Genomic DNA, 11,938 nt, shown 5'->3' with positions numbered 1-11,938 from the left:
TTTTTTAGCCGTTACGTCACATTGGTTAGATCAAGATAATTGGCAAATGATGAAAAGAACAATCGCGTTTGAATTATTCGGTGAGCGCATACCGGTGCTAATTTATTACACTTTTAAAACGGGTAATTTGTCTTTATAAATTAGAAAATAAAGTTTTTTCTATATCTTTTGATAATGCATCGAATAATACAAACGCGATTCCAAGATTGAAAATATTACTTTCACCGATTTAGACGGTGCGTTTTTCATACCCGTGCGTTGCACACATAATTAATTATCCGTGCAAGCGGTTTGGAGGTTATTGAGCCAATTAGATTAGAATTTAAAACAATGATAAAATCGATTCTTTGTAACAAACAACAAAAGACTAAATGATTATAAACGATTTGTAAGTCTGTTAATAAAAAAGCTTTGGGTCCTAATTTGGATTGTCCAACTCGTTGGAACTCAACTTGGATGATGATGCATACTGCTTAAGGCAAAGGGAAACATTGCAAACATTTCACGATCGGCTTTTCGAGAGGGGTCATGTCCAGACATTTATCCGGATTCGAGTTGGGAAACTATAGCCAAAATAACCGATTTGCTTGAGGTTTTTAAAATGCAACAACTTTTTATCGGTGTTTATTACCCTACTAGCCCGTTGGTTCTTAATCAAATATTTTTGTTGGCTACCGACTAAATGACTTTGAATTTGAAAACCGAAGTTTTTCAAGAAATTGGCTTTGCAATGAAGGAAAAACTTTTAAAATATTTTAAGGAGATTCCCCCCATTTTACTTGTGCCGCCGCTTTAAACCCAACGTTAAATGTTGGTGGGGTTGAAACACTATTAAACCCAACGTTAAATGTTGGTGGGGTTGAAACCTAATTGAACAAATTGCGTTTGCTTTTAATCTAACCGATGATGAACCCCAACTTTGTCCAAAACCAATAATTATTTTAACAAATGTTTTGGAGACATGTTTGCAATTTATTTAAATAAATACGGATCAAGTAGTGTAATACACGATCAAATGAGAATGAATGCGGATCATCTATAGACGTCCAAGTAACATAAATTTGAATCTTTTTAACACTCTTGTAAATTCCCAATCCAAACGATCACGTACTACCACCCCAAGTAGCGAGTTGGGAAATTATATGTCATGCGATTTTCTATCAAAAATGACATTTGAAGAGTTTGAAAGTTTGGATATTTTGGCTTGGTGGAAAGAAAAGGAAGCACAATTTCCGATTCTAGCCGCCATGGCCCGTGATTTACTAACCGTCCAAGCTTCTACGGTAGCTTCGGAATCCGCTTTTTTCTGTTAGTGGCAGGGTTATATCGCAACGGAGATCAAGACTAAGTCCCGAGTCAGTGGAAATGGCATTTGTTTAAAGTTCAATTATCGTAAACTTTGTTTCAATTATCGAACTTGAAGTTTTTAAGTATTTGAATTTATCGAACTTGGAAGTTTTTAAGTATTTGAATTTATCAAACTTGGAAGTATTTAAGTATTTCAATTATTTTGAGTTAATTAAGTATTTCAATTAAGTATTTGAATTTATCGAACTTGAGGTTTGATGCTTTCTCTCTTTGATTATCTTGATTCTAGTTGCTTGATGTCTTGTCTTTGATCAATGACTTCTACGCTTGCTTAAATACCTTGAATCACTTCTGAACGTTGTGATAATTAATGAAGATAATATAGCGAATCGGTTCCCTAAGTGTAAAATTCAAATATTTCGACCGTTGAATAGGGGGAAATCGGTACCCCTATGGGGAATCGGTTCCCTCCGATTCTGGAAATCTCGGAGCCAAACCATTCAGTGAGGATCGGTACCCCCTTGGGAATCGTTCCCTATGAGCAATCTGGAATATAAAATCGGTTTTTTTAACCGGTTTTTTAAAAAAACCGTTTTTTAAAACCGAAACCGGTTACCGGTTAGGATATCCGGCCCTCCAAACCGTTAGAAACCGAACCGGTTATTTTATAAACCGGTTTTTTTTCTATGGGAAAAAACCGGATCGGATAAAAACCGATCCGGATCGGATTGAAATCCGAATTATGTGCAACCCTGCTTCATGGATAGCGTAGGAAAAGTTATGTGAAAATTGCACTCACGTAAAGTTTTGGTTTAACAGAATACTACTTGCATGCTTAAATGCTACTGAACTTGCTGTACGCAGAGAAAGGAAGTACTTGTATTCCAAATAAAGGTTGGAATGTAAATTTCTTTAATTTCCAAATCATGTTCTGCAAGACATCTCAAGATCGGAGTAAACCCCGACATGTAATCTAACAAAACTTCCCACGATCAAATCCAAAATCTGTGCACGTAATCAGTTCATAGGTAGCTGCCTTTTCAATTAACTTTGTCACATGTTAGAGTTAAAATGCTCGAGTGCTAAACAAACAATAGTAAACGAACTTCCTAAGCCGAAATACTGATTGCCGAAATACTGATTGCCGAAATACTGAATGCCGGAGACTGCAAGCACGAAGCTGGAGCATGGAGTGCTGCTGTTGTCGACAACTTCTGCCAAATAGCAATCCTGCAAAGAATGCTACTATCTGGCATTATCATACACATTAATATCCAAAAACTATTGTCTATACAGCCATGGTTAACTAAAACCATCAAGTCTGGTATAATTCCACTTCTATAATATCAATACACCCTTGAAAAATCTGCTGCAAGACTGAAACTAATCAGTAAATAACTTCGACCACTAAGTAACCAAAAAATACACTTGGACCACCTTTTCCGCATTACCTCCCTCCCTCCCTTCTGTCTTTACTTGTAAGGATGTAGTCAAGTAGGAAAAACCAAAAGAAAAACAAATTAATCTTGGAGCTTTCGAAGAATTCCACTGCATCCAGGGGAGAAAACTCTACCAATTTCAGGGCCCTTTAGAGTGTGTGTGTTCTCAGTTATTGTCTGTTCTAAACTTCAAGGACTACATAGATTCTTGAGATCTTCTTCCTTGGCATACCAATTTGGTATTATCTTTGCCAGATGGGGGTGAAGATCCTTGTACACATTTCGGATAGTCCCTTCTGCAACTCCTGTAGCAAGTGAATATCTGCATCCATCACATTTTACCATCAAAAGTGTGCATTTTTCATAGAACAATTGTAGCCATTCAAATTTTGAAGACACGTTTGAATTCTTAGTTGACAACGGCATTTCATAAGCACCCATGTCTGATAAGTCAATACTAGAAGCTAAAATGCAATACTCAGACTGTATCAAGAAGGAAAATAGGCACATAATAGTTGGTGAAACAATTTTATTTCCACTTAACAAGTATGGTGGGAAAATCAAACCTCTAAGAGGCTTCTTATCATCTGAAAGCTGTGTTATAATAAATAACAGCACCTGCAATCGATTGGGCTTCGCCTGTAAAAGTATTAAATTGTTAGCAATGCATACAGCAACTATATCAGTGAAAAAAATACATTAAAGATATACATAAAAGATCAGATGTCTCAATAACAATCCCAAGTCCTGACTCTCAAGATCATCCCCAAAGTTTCTTGCTTCTCATGCATCATTACCTCATAGTCCGCCTCCATAATAATAGTCTCGAAACTTAAGGGCAATTGTTGCAAAATTTCAAGCATAATTGTCTATCTATATACTCAACAAGCTTCCTTTTCTTTGCATCATTATTCAAAAAAATTAATTTGCCTAATCATGTCAGTTACTCAACTGAAATACAGTCCACAAAGAATTATCCAACTCAGAGGATAGTGAGTTGATTTTTTTAAGGTAAAAGTCTTAAACAGTAGTTTCAGTTTTGACTCACATCATTATGATGAAAACATAGTTACTACCTTATATCAAACTCCTGACTTCTGAACTGATTCTTGGGCAGCTTTAACTGCTTGATTATTCATACCAAGGTTGGAACAAAACCGCCTCTGATAATTATAGAAATTAAAGTCAGTGGCAACCATAATTGTAATAAGCATAATTGAACAATACACTATTTAAAAATGGAAATTCACCCTTCCAACTACATGGAAAACAACAACATAGTTGTTTACTGAAAGAACTGTAATAGTTTTTGTTTTCCTCAAAAAAAAGGGGGAACTCACCATGAGTCACCAGCATGTATGGTTCCCATCTCCACAGACTGGCCATTCTCCAGTCCAAGTTGTTTCACTATGTATTCTTTTGCTCGCCAATTTCTTTCTTGGTGGCTCCATTGGCAACAGAACAAATTTCTAATTGAATCCATAAGTTCAGGGAAGCTCGTACACATTAAGAAGATAACCACAGAACATCCGGATGTTAAAAGTATCTTAGGATGTACCCTTGACAGTGCGTGGCTTGTCTTCTTGTCTACAGGCAATATAGGCAAGCAGCCAACATGCATCCTGATTTCTTCCCCTGCTAGACTTCTGATCTTCCACCTTCTTATATCTCATTGGCTCGGTCCTTGAGTCAATGGAAAAAGGCCAATAATTATATGCACATGAAAATTGATGAAAGAATAAAGAATAAAAGTCATCAAGCTAAAATTTAAATATAATGCACAATGGTTCTTTTCATTATTAGGAAAACCTCTAAATATACCTAAGACAATAGCCTCAAATATAAAATATTTTTCTTTTAGAAGTACAAAAATGCTCAAATTTGTATGAAGGCCAATGGGAGACGATATTTGGAAAGCAGATTACAAGGGGCAGCAGTTAACAAGAAATTTTCAGTGGCTGAAGGAAGAAACTTTTCAAAATTAAAAGTTCATTCCAATATAAGCTTTTAAAAGTGGAGGAAGTGAATTTCTAATTCCTAACTACTGCAAAGAATTATTCCTGGCACAGTTCGTTAGTAACACATTATTTTCCTTTTTCTAAAAGCTTTCACATAAAACTAGCTACGAAAAGCCATTGTAAAGAAATTATTGACAGGATGTCTCTCTCCCTCTCTAATTGTTACTGAAATATTTCCAAGTATATAGAACATTTTATCCTGGAATTCTATGAAGTAGCACCATTCTTCAGTTACCTAATCCTTCTACTAGTAGCAATAGTAACTTCTTAGTTTTTATACAGAAGAATACTGTATAACTATCGCTATAAAATTAGTCAAAAAATATGTAATAATAAATAAATAAACAAACAAACAATAAAAGAACAGCAAATGAGTTTCTAGTAACATTTCCTTATTTATTAATGATAAGATCTAGTAACATATTAGAAGTCTATTTAATCAATCACATCCACCAAACAATTTTGTCCAGTAAACAAGTACTTCATTGCCCAGCCACCAACCCTAACATTATTATTTTTCCTCATGGTAAGTTGACTAAGAGCAGAGAAGCTTATTTGATCTTCAACTCATGAACAATACTGGATGTTTAAATTCACGACTTATTTTTTATCATGCATAGACTGGGACTCTGGGAGGGAGCTGCAGCTGCTATGGTAACTTTTATAAGCATTTCATGTTTTCAACTCATGCACAAGATTAGTGTTTTTTATTTGTAATTCATTTCTGCTCAAACAGATTGGGGAAAGGGAGATACAATAGGTATGATAATGTTTGAATGTATTTTAGGCTTTCAACATGACACAAGAGCCTTTAATGATTTTATAATATTTTATTATTTCATATTTATTTAATAAGTTCTAGATATATTATGGACAGCTAGGGTTATTAGTTATTTTTAGGGTTTAAATCTAGGCATATAAGTAAAGCTTTACTTGCAAGAGCCTAAAACTTTACTTGCAAGAAGAAGCCTATATAAATAAGTTGTAGGCTTTACAGCCACAAGTCCACAACATTCTCTTCTTATTTGTATCTTTGAATAAATAAAGAAAAATTAGATATTTTCCATAACCCTAATGATATGTTTGGAAGAAGTATCATTTATTACTCATGTTTGTGCACATTTTAGTACATGAGTTTAGCAATAAACTTTGTAATTTTTAGCCACTCACATGGCTTCGTTTGGATAAAGTGAAGGAATAAATACTGCTTATTTGAATAGGTATTATTTTTTACTTGAGTTTTTACTTATCTTTCTAATATCAAGTTCAGATTTGTACTAATTCTTCTTTATGTTTTAACAAACCATTTTCAAACTCATGTAAGTAATTTTTTTCCTTATGTTACTTGTGTACTAAACATTAGCATAAGTTTCCTTAGTTCCGTCATTCCTATTGGATTTTCAGTCAAAATTCTTTTACTGTTGATTTTCTATAACCCTAAGTTTCAAGGAAGAGAAAATCAGTGTCAAGAACAGAATTGGCTGCATTTCAACAGGCAACTGCAGAACTGTCCCATGCAATTTATGCTTGACCGCAATGGGAACACGTCTAGGGCTATAAATAAGCTTTGTTTGCAAGAAAACCAGGTAACTTTACTTGCAAGAAAGAAGCCTATATAAATAAGTTGAAGGCTTTACAGCCAACATATCTATCTCATTATTATCTTTGAATTAATGGAAAACTAGAGATTTTCTATAACCTAAGTTTCCTTGAGTTCCATCAATATCTCATTTTATCTTTGAATTAGTATGGAAAAACTAGAGATTTCTATAACCTAAGTTTTCCTAGAGTTCCATCATCTTTCCTATTCCTTTTTCAGTCGGAATTCATTTTTCAAGAGTAAACCTTGTTCCAAGCTGGTCAATTTATCACAAATATGTTTGTAGAGACATTCTATTTCAAGCAAGTGACTCTTATAAAGCCTGTAATGTTGCATTTTTAACTTCCTTATAACTTAGTGTTGTTTCCGACATGATACACCCTTGCTTTGGTCTACGGAAGCAGTGAAACTAGTATCAAGAATATACACATACAACATACTAAAATAACAAGTAGATCAAACCTATGCATATGCATTGTTCATGAAACCAATCCATAGTAATAGATGAAACATCATATATGATTCAAACGACACTCAGTAGCATACCTTGATGGTTGCAACTAGGCCCAACCTGAAACATAAAAATTATCCAAATAAGTGACGGTAAATAGTATTCTAATATCACTCAAGCATAAAACTTCACTTGATGAAAGAGCACGTGAAGTGAATAGTAATGCAAATCTTAAGCCTAAAAGAACATAATGGTACTTGAAAGCCAATATAATCACATATTTCTAAAGAAAATGCAATCCTAATATTTAAGTTGGATTGCATCAAGCCAAACTCAACATTCTAAGATTCAGTCGGATCACATTAAGCCAGACTCAACAGAGAACATCACATTTGTCTAATTCATACAATTAGATACAAGTATGATTCTGCTTAAAAAATAAAAGAATAGAAATAACACTTTCCAATTATTCCAGTCTAATTAAAAAATTCCTCAGTATGAACAAGTAAGAGACACAACAATTGCATCAAGATTGTTTTCACCAACAAATCAAATCCCTTAAAATGTCTAGGCATTTGCACTCATTTATCTTTAGAAGCAATGGACAAACTGAACTAACCTAACTCATTTAGTTCAATAAAAACAAAACTCAAACAATTCACTCAAGATCCATAACCATATCATCCAGTTTTCTCCCATGATTTTCCCACGAATTCTAACCAGCCAAACAACCTACATAATACCAACCTAAAACAAAATCTAAAATCCCAACAATAAAATCAATACCTGTCAGACATGGTAGCAATGGTCTTAAAGCGAAAATTAACCCCCGATCCGGATTTGACCCACGGTTCTGCCACCGGCCCAAGGAAGACGAGAGGAACTCGCCAGAAGCACCGTTAGGCTTAGCGATAACAGTGGATAAACCCCCATCCGCCAAAGCGGGTTGGTGGGCCACCAACACGGACAGGATCGTTATCGCCCGACTCGTTTGCGAACGTTCTCCACTCCGACGTCTCATCGATCGAGTGTGACTCTAAAACTAACCCGCACTCCGAACACACTGTGTCGCCGGCCGAGTGGTCGAAAATCACCTCCGTCTGCCGCTTGCAGTCCGAACAATAAACATCCCCCATGCCCGGAGCACTAACCCTTTCTTTCTAGGATTTCTTCTCTTGTGGTTTTCGTCTTAAAATTGTTTAAAGATGTAAATATATAAAAGTCTGTTAGGTTAAATTATTAATTTAGTATTTCCATTTTATTTATTCAGTGGCCCTTTTTTCTCTTCCGGGATTTCTAGGAAAATATATGCTTCTGAAAGATACTAACCAAAGTTAGAAGTGGCAATTTATTTATAATAAGGGTAAGTACATATTTAGTCACTCAAGTTTTATTACTTGAACTTTTAAAATTTTTAATTTTATCACTAAATCTTTTCATTGTAAAAATTAGGTGATGGTTTATATTATAATTAAGGGTAAACTACACATTTAGTTAGGGGTGTTCAAAGTTTGGTTCTAATCGATTTAACCAATCGAATCAATTTTTTGTTAATATGTCAGTTAATTTTAGGTTCAATCGGTTAATGATTAATTTTTTTTTTGAATTTTGATTATCGATTAATTCAATTCGAAATCGGTTAATTAACCAAATTAAATAAATTAACTGGAATTATTAAATATTTACTATATTATTTATATATTACATAGTCTTAAGAATGTTTAAACTTTGGTTTTAATTAAATTAACAGATTGAATTAATAAAAAATATTAAATATTTAATAATAATATATAGGGTAAAGTATAGTAATGGTCACTGAACTTTTCTAAAGCTTTCATTTAGGTCCCCCAACTTTTAAAACTTATAATACAGTCCTCCAACATTATTCTGTTTGCAATATTGTCCCCGACGTTACACTGCCATTAGTACATTTGTAATATGGTCACTAAACTTTTCAAGCACTTGCATTTAGGTCCCCCAACTTTTAAAACTTACAACACAATCATCAATTTCATTCTAAACCTCAATTTCCTTTTCGATTTCAAATTTCCTTTTTCGCTTCTTTCTTCTCATTTCCAACGTAACTTTTTCAGTCGGAGATTGATGGGAAATTCTAATATAACTTTGAATTATGTGGAGGTGTTGACTTGAATAAGGGTCCATTAAGAGAAGACCCGACCAAGGGACTATCGGGACCATCAGCGATTCAAGGTGTAATGTTAGATACAAGTCATCTCAGGTGAAACTGATTGTGGGAAAAAATGGGGTTACAAATGCAGAGTTGACAAATACTACTAAGATGAACTAAGTATCATTGTTGAAAGTCACCAACAAAATTGAAATTATTTTGTATAAATGGCATATAATAATTTCTTCGTTTAATCCTTGTGGTTAAAGATTTTCCAAAAGATGATCAAATATAATGAAATTCCAAACAACGCATTCACCTCTCAACCTTTTTCGCAACTCGAAAGGCATTATGAAAGGGTCAAGTATCTGCTCCAAATATACTACCCTGTCATGATGCCTTTCGAGTTGCGTGTATACAGAATTGTCTTCTAAAGCTATAATTCAATACAATTCAATTGTAAATTTCCAAAACATGTAAAAAATCCAATTCGTTCATGATATATCAGTTCCATAATCAACATGAACTTATTAAAAAGAATACGAGCTCACAGGACGCCGAAAACCACAGGTTGGATCAATACAATTCCCAGTAAACTAGTACCAACAGTCTCTCAGATTGAGCCTCGCAATTTCACTATATCGATACTCACAACCAATTCTCTGATTTAAAGAAAAACCAAACAAGAAGATAAAAAAATTTAGCCTAGGACCCTCTTTCACTTCTATTTTGATGGATTGAAAATCTTTCATAAGGAGTACTAAAGTTTTGATTAAGAAGGAAGAAAGAAAATTAGATGGTTTTGGTTTAAAACTAACACTGAATATCCAGATCATTGGCATGCAATTCCAGAAACATAAAAATTTCAACAAAAAACACAAAATGCGAGCTGAAAATGGGAAAGTGCAAAAGAGGAAAAGCTTACTTTCGGATAGCCCAAAAGAGAAAATAAATACATTCTTGCAAGTAAGGGGGAGAGGCTAAGAAAAAAATGCAATCAATGTTGCGCTCCAACAATTCTTCCTCCATTTTTTCTTTGTAAATAAAAAGCTGAAAGACATAGCACTGCTTGGGTTTACAACTTTTCATGGCAGAAAATTGAAGAACAAAAACCAAACGAGAGTTCATGTGAGAGAAAGAGAATGAGAGGTGAATGCATTGTTTGGGATTTCATTATATTTGATCATCTGTTGGAAAATCTTTAACCACAAGGATTAAGCGAAGAAATTATTATATGCCATTTATACAAAATAATTCCAGCTTTGTTGGTGACTTTCAACAATGATACTTAGTTCATCTTAGTAGTATTTGTCAACTCTGCATTTTTAACGCCATTTTTTCTCACAAATATTTCATCGAACATCTATGCTTCACCTGAGATGACCTGTATCTAACATTACACCTTGAATCGTTGATGGTCTCGATAGTCCCTTGGTCGGGTATTCTTTCAATGGACCCTTATTCAAGTCAACACCTCCACATAATTAAAAGTTAGATTAGAATTTCTAATGCATCCCCGACTGAAAAGTTACGTCGGAAATGAGAAGAGAGAAGCGAAAAAGAAATTTGAGATCGAAAAGGAATTTGGGGTTTAGAATGAAATTGAGGATTGTGTTGCAAGTTTTAAAGTTGGGGACCTAAATGCAAGTGTCTGAAAAAGTTTAGTGACCATATTGCAAACGTACTAACGGCAGTATAACGTCGGGGACCATATTGCAAACAGACTAAATGTTGGAGTATTGTATTGCAAGTTTTAAAAGTTGGGGGACCTAAATGAAAGCTTTAGAAAAGTTTAGTGATCATTACTATACTTTACCCTAATATATATTATTTATAAATTTCAGTTAATTCAATTAACCGACCGGTTAACCAAACATTGTTCGAGTCAATTAATTATTTTTGAAAAACATTTAGTTTGATTAATGATTAATGGGAGAAAAATCGGTTAATGAATTTTCAAAAGTTTGATTCGGTCAGTTAACCGAACCGACTGATTGAACACCCCTACATTTAGGATCACAACTATCAATTTTGTTCCATTTTGGTCATCCAATTATTTTCTTTTGAAATAATTCCTAATGTTATGTTTTGGTTTTATTTTGGTCTCTCACTATTAAAAAATTAATAGAACTATTGACGTAATATTTTTATTTTTTAATGATGATATGATATTATCTTACGATGCACATTAACACCATCGTTAATTTTTTTTAAATGGTGAGTGTTAAAAATGAAATAAAATTGAAACTAAATATTAAATATGATTTTAAAAAAGGCATAATGATATAAATACCCTCAATGTTTGCACAAATGGTCATTTTGCCTCATATTCTTCTTTTTGGAGCATTTTCCCCTTCAACATTTTAATATTTGGTCAAAATAGATCCTATTGAAGGGAAATTATTAGTTAACTAACGGTCAATCTATGTTGTAGATGTAGCATATGCCACATCACCCAAAGTGATGATATGACATATAGAACATCACTTAAAGTAATGATATGACATAATCCATGTCAACAATTAGACACATATGAAAATATCACATCAGCAACATGGGTTAACTGTTAGTCAACTAATGGTTTCCATCCAACATAGTCTGTTTTAACAAAAAATTAAAACGTTAAACGGTAAAATGCTCCAAAAAACAGAATATGGTGCAAAGTGATCATTTGTGCAAACATTGAGGGTAATATTACCATTATACCTTTCAAAAATATAGTTGGGTGACCAAAACGGGAAAAAAGTATAGTTAATATGCTAAACGTGTTTTCGATTTGATCGGCTCAATGGTCAAAATCTTAATTCAATTATTTTCTTTTTAGTTAACTTCTAAATGTAATCATAATTCTACATAGAGAGAAAGGGAAAGGAGACTTTAGAGGAAGGAAATAATTGAATTAAAGGAAATAAAAGGAAATAAAGATGAAGAACTTGATCAATTTGTCAAATATGTTACCTTAGCATCAATCGGATCCTTAAAATAGAACAAGAA

At 33.7% G+C, this 11,938-nt stretch overlaps 1 pseudogene; it reads right to left on the bottom strand.

Moving 5' to 3' along the window:
- Window positions 1-2,275: 2,275 nt before the first annotated feature.
- LOC120130216 lies at window positions 2,276-8,074 on the bottom strand (annotated as a pseudogene).
- Between the last annotated feature and the right edge of the window lie 3,864 nt (window positions 8,075-11,938).

The sequence above is a fragment of the Hibiscus syriacus genome, unplaced genomic scaffold (assembly GCF_006381635.1).
Source record: "Hibiscus syriacus cultivar Baekdansim isolate YM2019G1 unplaced genomic scaffold, ASM638163v2 tig00110528_pilon, whole genome shotgun sequence".
NCBI lineage: Eukaryota > Viridiplantae > Streptophyta > Magnoliopsida > Malvales > Malvaceae > Hibiscus > Hibiscus syriacus.
Note: the sequence above shows the minus strand (reverse complement) of the source record. Positions and strands in the feature narration are given on the sequence as shown.